This window comes from Rhynchophorus ferrugineus, unplaced genomic scaffold, assembly GCF_030347505.1.
Source record: "Rhynchophorus ferrugineus isolate W39M unplaced genomic scaffold, kcgeb_rfMv2 rfM1, whole genome shotgun sequence".
In the NCBI taxonomy this organism is placed as follows: domain Eukaryota; kingdom Metazoa; phylum Arthropoda; class Insecta; order Coleoptera; family Curculionidae; genus Rhynchophorus; species Rhynchophorus ferrugineus.
The window spans coordinates 31,440,117-31,453,403 of record NW_027472580.1 but is presented as its reverse complement, the minus strand read 5'-3'; the positions used below and the strand labels follow the sequence as shown (position 1 = coordinate 31,453,403).

The following is a 13,287-nucleotide window of genomic DNA, read 5'->3' as shown; positions in this document are numbered from 1 at the left end:
ACATTTAGTTATGAAAATCTAAATATTTTTTGTTTATAGGCTGGCCAAATATATGAAAAAACTGACAAAAAAAACGATGACTTTGCAATTCTAAAGCCAAATTTCAGGAAAAGGTTATAGGGTCTAACAGTGATAATTTGATTAATTTTTTATATAAAACATTTTTTGTCATAAAACACTATACTACCACTAAATTACTAGGAATTATGATGACAACAATGAAAATATATAGTAGGTCAAGAATTTTTAATTTGTTAAAATGTACTTGTTATTAAATTATTAACTTGATCTTTACATTCTACTTTAACGATATATATATTAATTATCTCAAAGCTAAATATACCAATGTGAATATATATAAAATATTAATAATTTAATTTTAATTGAAGGAGCGTAAAATTTTTTAACAACTCAGTTTAATTAATTTTCTTATCAATATTAAAGGCGAAAGAAAATAGATTAAATAGTTAATATATAGTAGAATAACATAGTAGAAGTCCGTTGATTACCTTAAGAAAAACCGAAATATTGCTGTTACAGAGATTTATATCAATTTCCGATTAAATTATTTTATATGGGAAAAATGAAAAAGAAAACACTTAATTTTGTTTAGTCTCAGGACTAAGCAGCTGATAAAATATTAGCAATTAGGATATAATTAAATCGGTACGAAACTGGTGTACTAACAATAATTAGGAAATAAATTATTCCAAATTATATAATCAGACAAAAACATACGTTTTTTATTAATTACATTTTACATTAGATGTTATTACAATCTTAATTTATAAATTAATTTGTTACTACTGGTCTGTTATTATGTTGCATTAATACACAAAAAAGGCGACTAAGGGATTAATGTATCAGAAAGTATTTCCCAAATTAAAATAAAACAAAACTACTTAAGCTAACGTTAAATGTAACACTTATAAAATACAAAAGTTCATGTGGTTTGTTTCGCTTCAATCTTCTGATTCCCTGCTTGTTATCCAGTAGCTGTATTGCTTCCACGTTGCTGCGATTTAGCAACTTTATTTAGTATATAATATCCTTTTGATTTCGAGGTCATCGTTCAGCTCTTCGTTGGTTACTTTCTCGTAAGGGTTGGTAATTAATCGTAGAGCTTTGTTTTGGGTGCGTTGTATTACTAGTTGGTTTAATGTTTTAGTGCAACTCCATATTTACACCCCATAGGTCCAAACTGACTTTACGATTGACTATTAACTGGTAAACTAAACTCTTCCGACTAACCAGTATAGTAATTTGATTTTGAGTCTGATCTGCTCTGTTTTTTGTCTAACATGATGTTTCCAATTTAACCTACCATCGAGAGCATCTGACCATCAAGATGGATACTCATATCGAGGTATTTAGCTGATTCTCATTGAGAAATCCTTCTAGTAATATAACTTAAGGTTTTTTTGTCATTACGCCGCAACGCAAACTTCGACATGGCATTGACAGATTTGGAGTTATTACGCTTTATTTTCCCATCTCTATTTTTTGTAGACTATCGCTTGTGCATTTTTACAGGCTTAGGCAGGCAGAGATATATATTTTGTGATGATAACTGTGTTGTCGGCAAATGTTCCAAGTACTGTTTCTTTGTTGCTGGAATATCAGCCATGTAGAGCAGATATAGGAGTGGTCCCTAGACACTAACCTAGGATACCCCAGTCGAAAAAGTTTTAAGTGTTGAGAATTTCTCTTTGTGCGAGGGAAACTATTATGTCCCTTAACTATTATTGACTATTTACTGAATTTAAACGCGGTCGTACAAATACCGATTTTGCTAAATTATCTGATCATTCAAAATCGGTAATTTTTCCGCACATAAAACATAAAGGGTCTACAAAATAGTTTCGGAAAACCGTAAAGTTAAGTTATGTTAAATGAAGATAGATGACACGTGTTTTTGACTGACTATTTATTAGCCCCAATATTTTCAATCAGAATAACCACAAATCTTAAGCAGCGATTTGAAATTTATCAAAACAAGTAAAGCGCCAAAACAACGTCCGCCAGTTCACAATGATAATTATTATCGCCAATATTTCACGAATTTTGCGCTTACGCATTTGGGCACATCAGAGAGTAGCAGCTTTTTGAATATAGCAGTAGAATGTGAATATGGTAGTGAAATTCAAAATATTTATCAATCTTAATAGCTGCAGTAGATAGCAGCAATTTAATGTAGACCCCAACAACAAGGAGCATATTATATATATATATATATATATATATATATATATATATATATAAGGTAAAAATTAATACTCCCTAGGAGTCAAAGCTCAAACCGTTATAGACCGACTGAAAATTAACAATATAATGTTCTAGAGTCTAATTATACCGAGACAAATATATCTTTCTATAAAATGTCCTACTATAAAATATAGAGTATCAAGAAATATCCAATCATAAAACATCCCTTCATGAAATATGCTATTACTTCGTATCCTGTCTTAAATCTAAAATATCCTATCTTGAAAATATACCCTGTCCTGAAAATATATATTATCCTTAAACCCTATGGACCACCAGAAAGAAAAGACTTTGAGGGTTTACTGACTTCAAGGAACCTCTCCCTACGGGACCACTCCTCCTTCAGATTAGTGTCACCAAACGGCAGACGCCCAGACGAGGAACTGAAGTCATCCGTTCTCTGAGATACCTCAGCGGATCTGCTGAATACGAATTTCTTCAGCATGTTCCTAATTTCAGTTAAAAATTTGACCATATCACAAAAATATCAAAATTTAGTTATCTAATCATTTGTTAATTAAATTGTTCATGATTATTATCCATGTCTAGCTGTTAATTATATATTATTAAGTAATTTGTTAGATCAATAAATTATTAAATTACATATATTAAAAATTACATAATGTGACGGTAAAGGTAAAACAAAAATCATTTATCTGAAATTGATATGATTGTTAAGTACACGCCTAAAACAAGCCCGTATGACTAGGATATTTTACACACCTATAACCTTTAGAATCACTACACGGGCTTTCGACTTTTTAGAACGAAATTAGGTCGATTTGTCGAATGCGAACCAAAAGGGAAAAAAGATTTATCGTCGATGATTGTGGATTTAAATTTGTCACAGCCGATTTCGATCCGCCCTTGACATTATTCCGGCAAGACAGATACAAATTTACATTATAATGCGGTAATTTATAGTGAACTCTGGTAATAAGTCGCTTTAAACCACCACCATAACTCCCGTTTCATCTCCCAACTAAGTAGCAGCATCAGTGAGGCTGAAAATCTTTGGACTGAATATAGGTCAAAAAGTCTCCAGCTACTATATCTTAGATAACGTGCACAGAAAGGCTGAAAGATGGATACACAAAGTAAGGAAAATCGATGAATATGAATGGATCTAAATGGCCTACTTCGATGTAATCATTATCTTCAGAAAATATATGTATAATGTGTCGATATATATTGCCTATATCTACTATATTACGTTTGCTCTTTGCTGTTTTTAGATGTAATATATTTAAACATTTATATTTTTAACATAACGTTAGTAAGGAAGTTTAAACTATAGTGTCAACCTTAAAAAATTTTAAATGAAACATACTTATACATCAAAATCTTTTTTGTTCAAAAAAGATTTTTAGGGTAAAATGATGTGGCTCGGTGAATGGAGGTAAAACGAAATGAAATAGTGGTGTTTACATAATGTGACCGTTATTTATTGGCAATATAAAAAAATGTGAAAATACAAATATTAAAACGGATGGCAGCGGAGTTACCTGAAGACGAGGCTTGGGCAGTCGATGGTGGCACGTCTTAACCAAACGAGGGTTGAGCACTGAATGACCGAAATACCCTTCAATAATATCCCAGATAAACGTCTCGGGGTTGCCGCCAGCTATCCGTTGTCGGGTTCCAGTTGGCACCCCGCCCGTGTTCAACATCTGGGATTATATTTCTGGGTATTTTGTAGACCGTTATTCCACGATGTAAAATTCGACATGCTCAAGGTCTCTACAGATTCATTGTTTTGGCCAATATTTTTTTCGCATATATTTCTTAAACATTTTAAAAAATTATTTAATTATTTTTAATAAAGCTTTAAAAATGGTATTTAAATGGCTTTAAAAATAGGTATTTTGTCGGATTTTACACTCTTGCCTAGAACATTCACAAATTTTAAAAAATCAGAAACATAAATTTACGACCATACCCCAGCAGGATTCGAACCCACGCCTACCGCAACAGGACCGTTCCATCGTCTTTACCACGGCGCCATCAAGCGGGCCTATAGGTAGTTATAAACATATCGCTACTTTTTAATTCTTGAGAGAAAAACGACAATATTTAATAATAAGATTGATTCCTGAAAAATAAGAATTGTTTCCTTGGCATGCTATTAGGGAGTGTAGACATATTCATACTAACAATGATCAATAAACATTCGAATGCTGCCTTGACACTGATAAAAGTATTTTATGAGCATAAAACTGAATTCTGAGGAGCCAAATGAATTCGTTACTTAAAATACAAACTGTCAAGAAGGCGTTAGTGTGTTTTTGAGAGCCTTGTTCGATCTTACAGTGTGCGATTTACCGGCTGAAGTCGGAATTGTGATAGAAAATCCAAAGAATGGGTCAAGGGCTTGGCTCCAACTCTAAAATACTCGACTTGAAGTATGATGACGTTAACATTACATTTTTATGCAAAAGCCTTAGGGTAATCCAAAAATAACAAAACAATAAATTCAGAATATTATTGAAACATTTATGGTAACTAGTAATTAAAATTCTCGAGAAGAGAAATCATTTAAGAAAGAAATGTAGCAAAGCACGCATCCTCTCACACAACTCTAAAACATTCTGAAAATGATCATATAATTTGAAAAATTAAAATAGAATATCTGAAATAGTCACACTATTTGCCCGATCAATTTTAGAACTTAATAAATTACCATGCAATTTTTGGGTATATATAAAAGTATTGTTATTGTCTTTCAAGTGACAGCGATGATTTCGCCCAAATACCTAGAATGAAGGGTTTTTTTGGGTCTAGAATTCGATATGTCTGTTTCTTTATCTTTGAATATTTTAGTTTTAATTTAATGATTCTTTGTCAACAAATTATTCTATATTATTAATCGCCAGTTGTCGTTAAAATGCAATACTTCGTTAAAAATAGAATTTATTAATTATTTAAATAATTTTAATAAAACTTATATATTAAATATGCAAATATTGTCTGATATTTTGTTAGACATTAGACAGCATCCTATCTCTTTTTAACTATGGTAAAATGAGAATAAAAAATCCGCTCCGAGTTTAAAACGAATTGTACATTTTTACAAACTGCATTTGGCAGTATTCAAATAAATTTTAACCGACTTGAAAAAAGGAGAAGGTTCTATGTTCGGCTGTATATATTTTTTTAATGTATGTTCGCCGATTTCTCCGTCAATTACGAACCGATTTTCAAAATTTTTCTTTTTCCATTCGAAAGAGTGAACTTCCGAGGTGATCCCATTGAAACCAAGTTAGGATCCGATGGAGAAAGGGGGAGATCGAGGGAATTCTTTTCGGGTACAATCTTTTCACATACTATTTATCTAAAATAATCAGATATTTTATGACTAACTGATGTGACGAAAAATCGGAAGTAGTTCAGTATAAAACTATTCAGTTTGATTTTTTAACCAATATGACAAGTCGTGGAAACTTTGTTGGCAACTGTTTCTATAGTGTAATGGATAGAACGTTAAACCCACTCGCAGAGGTCGCGGATTCGATTCCCAACAGGGCAGCAACTTTTTTTCGTTCTAGTTTGATTGGAACATTTGTTAAATCACCCAGACTAGGTAGCGAACGCCAGGACCTGAAACATTCCTTAATTTCAATTATTGTTTCTTTATTCCTATTTTTCCTTATACGCGCTGTATTTTTACTTGAGCTATCTATTGTAATACTTAGTGAAAAATTCTGCATAATTTATTCAGTAAAAATTGAACCAACTTCAAACTAAACTCACTAAAAAGTAAAAAATAATAAAATTTTGATTTTTAACACAAAAAAAAACGTTTTAAATTAAAATATGTACATAATACGTACTACAGGTACTTTATATTCTGCTACCTAAACCTATTTATCTATTTACAATATTATTTTAATTACTACCAACTGATCAGTTTGAAGTGGATGCCTTCAAACGTTTAAAAAAGGTTAAATAAGGTTTTTACTTATTACTATTTAGTTATTACAACGATTATTATTTACATATTTTATTTTAAAACATTAGTTTGTTTGTGTTAAATATCTAAATTTGATTTTTTTCACTTTTTAGTGGGTCCCTTATTTATTTTTTGAAGTTTATTAAATTTTTTGTTAGAAGTATTTTTACTATTGAAGAACTATCACATTATAAAAGATACTTTTATCACCACAGGACTCCAGTCAAAGTCGAAATATAACGTGAAAATAGGTATAGGCTAAACAATTTCTAAAATATGTAATAATCAAACGTACAAATAACGGAAGGGCAGAGTTTAAAAAAAAATGTTAATTTAACTATTGTTACATATACAAATCGTATAGTATAGCATATAATAATCAAACGTCAAAATTTATTAACAACCTATTATTATGTTTAAAGATTTTATTATCTTCTATAAACCTAACCATTCATCTTTTTAGTCGAAATGACATTGTAACATAGAAGACGTAATTTTTCTCAAAATAAATATCTCATACTACTATGCGTATTTCTATATAGGTGTGTGTTAAAATAATAAAATTAACGATTTTTCTGGCATTTTCGTACCATCCCCATTTACTATTCTATTGGATTTTTGGGCTATAATTTTCCGTTATTTCCTCCCTTTTTATACCTTTTGAATGCCATTTTGTCTCTGGAGTGTTCTATTTTTTTGGGTATAATAATTTCCAATACAGATCTCTCCCAAATAGTTCCAACATGAGACATTTTACTTTTTTTCTCTCGGGATCGGCTAGACTTATTTAAAATTATGTTCAGGAACATTCTGGAATAGGTCTAGCTATTTTTCATCTGGATCAAAATATATATTCCCTGTTCTATTATAATCGATGTCATTATAATGAGTAAGTAATTTACAACTCCATTGATAAGAGGATAAAATATTTATAGATTACCTCAACTGATATCATAAACATGATTTACAAACGATTTAATATATTAATTATATTTGGTATTTAGTTTCAAATTTTTGTAGTAAATCCAGTAGGTAGATTTGGTAATGTAATTAAAATTAAATATATTTTAAAGCAATTTTAATATTATTTTTTACACATTGACTGAAAGAATGCTTTAGGATGTTTTGACAAAATAAAAAACAATAGCATAATAAATTACTAGTCCTTAATTTCACATTTTTTTTTATTTTAATAGTCCTTAGATCAAACAGTTGCAAACATGTTTAATCCATTTTTTTCCTATCATAGTAAACCTAATCAGTGATCTAGATATTAAGCCATAATATAATTTACAAAGCTGTTTCAAATGTATTTTTAAATAAAATTTTAATAACAAATCCAAATAGTACGTCTGTGTTCATTTTTAACATGGAGATGTTTCATTGATTATTAAACAGTCAATAACATGACTGTCACGCACGACTATCAAAATTTCAAAATTTCGCAATAAAACTTATTATTTAAAATCGGAAATTATAAATAAAAAATAAGAAGACAATTCGTTTTGCATTGTCTTAATGAAAGACAATTCTCATTTATAATGAAAATTTCTTTTAATAATAGCCTTATAAATTTATAGAGGCAAATGCAATTACAATACTACTGATAATTGCAATCAAGTACCCCTACGAAATCGGTTTAGACAAGCTGTAACACATTACATTCCCTTAATTATCTAATTATCTTCTCAACATGAATCTTTAAACGAAATCTCAGCTTAATTTCTTTTACTTTAATTGACTTCAGTGACAACACTTAGGGTTAAGTATTGATCGAAATATTTGAACTTTTGTCTACCATAACAGGCTGGATACCAGGCGGTTGAAACATCATGACATATCATCACAATATAATAGATATTACAATTATATATCTATTATTGATAATAATATTAGCTTTTTATAATCCAATCATGATCCAAACTTGATTGACACATTCACACTTTCTTTGCTTTTTGTGAACGTATTAAACTTTTGCCGGATTACCATTTAAATGTTGAAATATGTGCTGACTTCATGCACACTTGTAAAACTAAATTCAATAGTTCATATTAAATATAATATTCCATATTATCTGGCCTTAGTTTAGTTTAAAGTTTTCAAGTTTTTACAACGCATGGTGTTACTGTGTATTAAACTGCATGTTCCCTTTTCAGTATGTATCATTTCTTTAAAGTATGAACACTTTTTTTTTCGGATCGTTGAAAATGTCTGAATTTATGGCGAGTAAATCAGCAGGAAGTTTTACTTTTCACTTCAATTTAGAGAAAAAGATGGAAGAAGGTTATTATGTTCGGTGTGAAGTTTATGGCAACCACGCTTTCTCGATTTCAACAAGTCAATACTGGTCTTGACGGTTTAAAGCTGGTGATTTTAATACTGTATACAAACAGCATTCTGAGTAGCCAAAAAAATTGAAAAAGGGTATTTGTGAAAGAATTTGAGAAGAAGTGAACGTATTTGAGAACACATTACTCAAGGAAACCATCAATAAGAAACGCTATCGATTACAAACGCATAAAGCAAAGACACAACAATGTCATACTTCAGCAAGACCACGCTAGGCCATATATTGCAAAACCGGTGAAAATATACTTGTAAAGATTAAATTGGAAATTTCTACCAAACCCCCCTCCCCCCACCGGATATTCTCCAGAACTTGCTTACTATTAGTATTACTTCTTCCTTCTTCCGATATATGAGTCGTAATATGTCTAAGTAGCGCTTCACTTCTTATGAAGATACCAAAAATGGGCCCATTCGTAGAGAGCCTCAAAAGGTACATATCTTGTATCGAGATGAAATCCGAATAATCAAAGATCGGAAAAATAGCGGCTTTGAATAAAATAACAATACATTAAATAAAATAGATTTATCGATTTTTCACAATAAGCTTGAAATTTTAAGAAAACCTAATATTGGGTAACTGAATCTAAGAGTAAATATTTGCCTCAATAGGGTTAACATTGAAATAAATCACTAATACTGGGCTGGTTCTTGTCTTGCAAGCTTTATTCACATTTCTCTTATCCTTTTTCTAATTTAGGACGAAAATTCCTGGCCTAACAAGCAAAACATGTTCTCTCTTATTAAAAATTGGCTTTAATCATCAACGTAACCTCCATCAAAAGGTACATTACTTTTGTAGAACGATTTATTTTTTGCCTCAATATAGGTCTGTCACCAGTTGCTGTCCACTCAAATGACGATACAGGAGTGAAGTAATGGATCCATGTTCCATCCATAGTTACATATAAATGCAAAATTTTCGGTTTATTAGGTTTAAACATGCCCAAACACTGCTCGGAATTTTTTGTGGTTTTCTTGTGTTACCACCTCATTTGGACGTCCACTGCGTTCTGCATCATCGGTGTCTCTACGACCACGTTTAAAGTCAGTAAATCAACGTTTTATTGTTGTTTTTTATGAAGCGGCGTCCTTATAACACTTTGAATGATATCTTTCCCATCAAGAAGCAGTGTAAAATTAAAACTTTTGATTTTTTTTTGATCCATTATTTTGAAAATACCAAAAGTAGTGTCACTCTTAGCACAATAACTCACAAGTTTATGAGTGTTTATTTATTTATTTATTATAGACCCATCAGCCTCCTGAACTATTTAGTTTCATTTATATAAATACAATATACCACACATATACATCAATTAAAGTATGCAATGTTGTTACAAGTATAGAAGAAGATGCAAAAAAATATAAACGAACATGCTTGGCATATTTTATTATTATATTTCTAATAATAGTTCTGTTACGGTTAGAAAATTAATCAGCTTGTCCAGGCTCTCCAACCTAAGACACTGGTTCATCGTCTCTTCCAGGTTGACCGACCGTCTCTGCGAATGGTATCTTCGACATTCGTTTGGTATATGTTTGATGACAGTGGGTTTAATGTCCACGAGAAACTCAAGGGTCAGTTTGCAGTAACTAATTCTGAGATGCGAGAATAAGCTTAAGTTACGTCTGCTGAGGTTAGTGGTGTTAAAGCCCTGAAAATACTCTTTTTTCACCTCCCAAAGCTTCTTGTTTTCTATTAGAGCTCATCTGAGTTGGTCTAGATGTCTAAAGATCCTAGTAGAGTGGTGCTTAATATCTCTACTCCAGAAGAGGAAATGTTCCGTAAGTGATCCTTCCCTTTTCTTGGATAAGTAATCCGCTCTGTCATTTGCAATGATCCCAAGGTGAAAAGGGAGCCATATAAAGATGAGAGTCATGCCGCTTTTTTCCAGTTTAGAGGTTAGTTCACGGATAAGCACTCCTAGAGTATGTAGAGGTAGATATAGTTGGAGGCACTTAATTGTTTGTCTTGCACATCTTCTACTGTGATCAGAGCTGTATACATGGCAAACAGTTCAATCGTCAATACACTCGATGAAACGGGGAGCATGATATGTCCATCCGACATCACCGATGTAAATGCTGCCCCCACGTAGTCATTGATCTTACAAACTCGTGAGTAGAATATCATGAATTTTAACAGCTTTCTTTTAAAGGTTAGTGCTAACTGAAAAAGTGGAGAATACAATAAAACTAGAGCTATCTATGTGTTAGGTCTGGAACTTTTCAGTCCATGTGTGAGAGTTTTTATTACACTGAAGAATTTCAATCACATCATCAATCGCTAAAAGGCATAATTATAACACACAATTATTAAAATGATGTCTCTATAAGACTTTTTGGCGGGCATTAAAAATTATATTATTTCACAGTCTTTCTTTACGTTCATTCCGGGTAAATTAAATACGTAGAATTGTCGAAAAATACTTTTTCATGCCATTTAGCAATAATGTCCATTTGAATTGATACATATGCCGACCACCAAATTTCCTGGTAATTTATTGAACGACCCTCGTACATTACAAGTTTATTGAACTTTGTAGTATACATTTCTATTAACATTAGAGCAAACTAGTAAATTTGGATCAAAAAATCCACGTGTTTCCTGCTTATTGTTTAAGAATATCGAATTATTTAAATCAAAATGTTACTATTTTATGTCGTGTCATAATCCATGTCATTATTTTAACTAATTCCACAGCTAACATAAATTAACGCACATACATTTTCGTTTGGGAAGTAATAAAAAACGTTCCATTTAGGGCGGCCAAATTTCGCTAAGTGAAAATATTACCATGAAACGAATAGACACGCGACTATATTAAACCTTTTTCAACATAATTTACTGATAATCATAAAGATGGATAATTACGGATGAAATATTTCTAATATTATGTATTTTAACAGCTCCTAAATTTATATTAAACTCCATTAAACGGACTGTTTAATCTCATTAACAAAACAACGAGGACAATAACAATATAAGGGATTAATTAGAAAATGTCTTTATCGATTTATTAAATTAAATATTAGGACGGGCTGTACACTGTAATCATATAAGTTGTAAATAATATTTTCGGATAAATATATTAGCTTACATATATTTTGATCAGCGATATCTTTTGATAAAAATTCCTAGTATTAATTTAAACAATTATTAATTAACCTAACCAAAAAACGTTTAAAACGCTCAAAATGTCATTCTCAACATTCATTATTTTTGACTTTTTATATTTGACTTAAATGAATTTGATGCAGAAGCCCATCAAACTCGATTGCTATTTTTAACCGACTTAACTTAACTAATTAAGACAATAACAATATAAGGGATTAATTAGAAAATGTCTTTATCCATTTATTAAATTAAATATTAGGGCGGGCTGTACACTGTAATCATATAAGTTGTAAATAATATTTTCGGATAAATATATTAGCTTACATATATTTTGATCAGCGGTATCTGTTGATAAAAATTCGTAGCATTAATTTAAACAATTATTAATTAACCTAACCAAAAAATTAACGTTTAAAACGCTCAAAATGCCATTCTCAACATTCATTACTGTTTATATTTGACTTAAATGAATTTGATGCAGAAGCCCATCAAACTCGATTGCTATTTCTAACCGACTTAACTGACTTTTTATATTTGACTTAAATGAATTTGATGCCCATCAAACTCATATGCTGTTTTTAACTGACTTCGAGGTTCTATATTCGGCTATATATTTCTTTTAATGTACGCTCGCCGATTTTTCTGTCAATTATAGACCAATTCAAATTTTTTCAATTTTTTTTTATTCGAAAGAATGCAATTCCAAGGTGGTCCCCCATTGAAACTAAGTTAGAATCTGAAGGGGGTAGGGAGGGATATCGAAGGAAAACCTCAAGTATCAAAGGAAGGTACAATATTTTCACATATATTTTTTTAATAATCAGATATTGGTGCATAATATTATTGCTAAAGTAGTTCAGTGTAAAGGTCTATCAGTTTGATATTTAAACACTTACCATATAATATGAGTCATCGTAGACACGTCGTAAGCAACTGTTTCTATAGTGTAATGGTTAAGACATTGAGCTCACACGCGGAGGTCTTGATTTCGATTACCAACAGGGCAGCAACTTTTTTTGTTCTAGGTTGACAGGACCCTTTGTCAAATTGCTTAGGCTAGGTAGCAAACCCCAGGGCCTGAAGCGTTCCTTAATTTCAATCATTGTTTATTTATTCCTATTTTTCCTCTTACCGGCTTTCACTTAGGCTATCCAATGTAATACTGAATAAAATAACTGCGCAATTTATTTAGTAAATATCTAACACTAAAAAGAGAAAAATAGAATATTTTTAACAAAAAAATTGAACTGACTTGAAAATGATTTTCATTTTTTGCTGAATATTTAACTGCGCAATTGAAGAAGAAATTCAGAGAGGCAAATTATAATAGTTGGGACATGTCTGTCCAATTCAAAAAATTAAATGAATTCCCATCAGATTTCTGCGAAATAGATCTTTTAAAAGGAAGACAAATAAGACTTTTGAAATTGCTCCGAAAAGAACATGGATCAAAACCATATGAAACAATCATAAAAAGACATAGGAGACTTTCTCAAGACATAGGAAACATTGTCTGAGACCAGTACAGTTGCGATCGACCACCAATTGTAGCGAGATTTAGTGAAGAATGAATGTGTATGTAATGATAGAACAACTCAATTGCTGC

General features: G+C 31.0%; 1 protein-coding gene across 1 annotated transcript in view; it reads left to right on the top strand.

Moving 5' to 3' along the window:
* Nucleotides 1-13,287, top strand: part of LOC143206684 (A-type potassium channel modulatory protein KCNIP1) — a 77,371-nt gene that overhangs the window by 36,328 nt on the left and 27,756 nt on the right. The window lies entirely within an intron of this gene.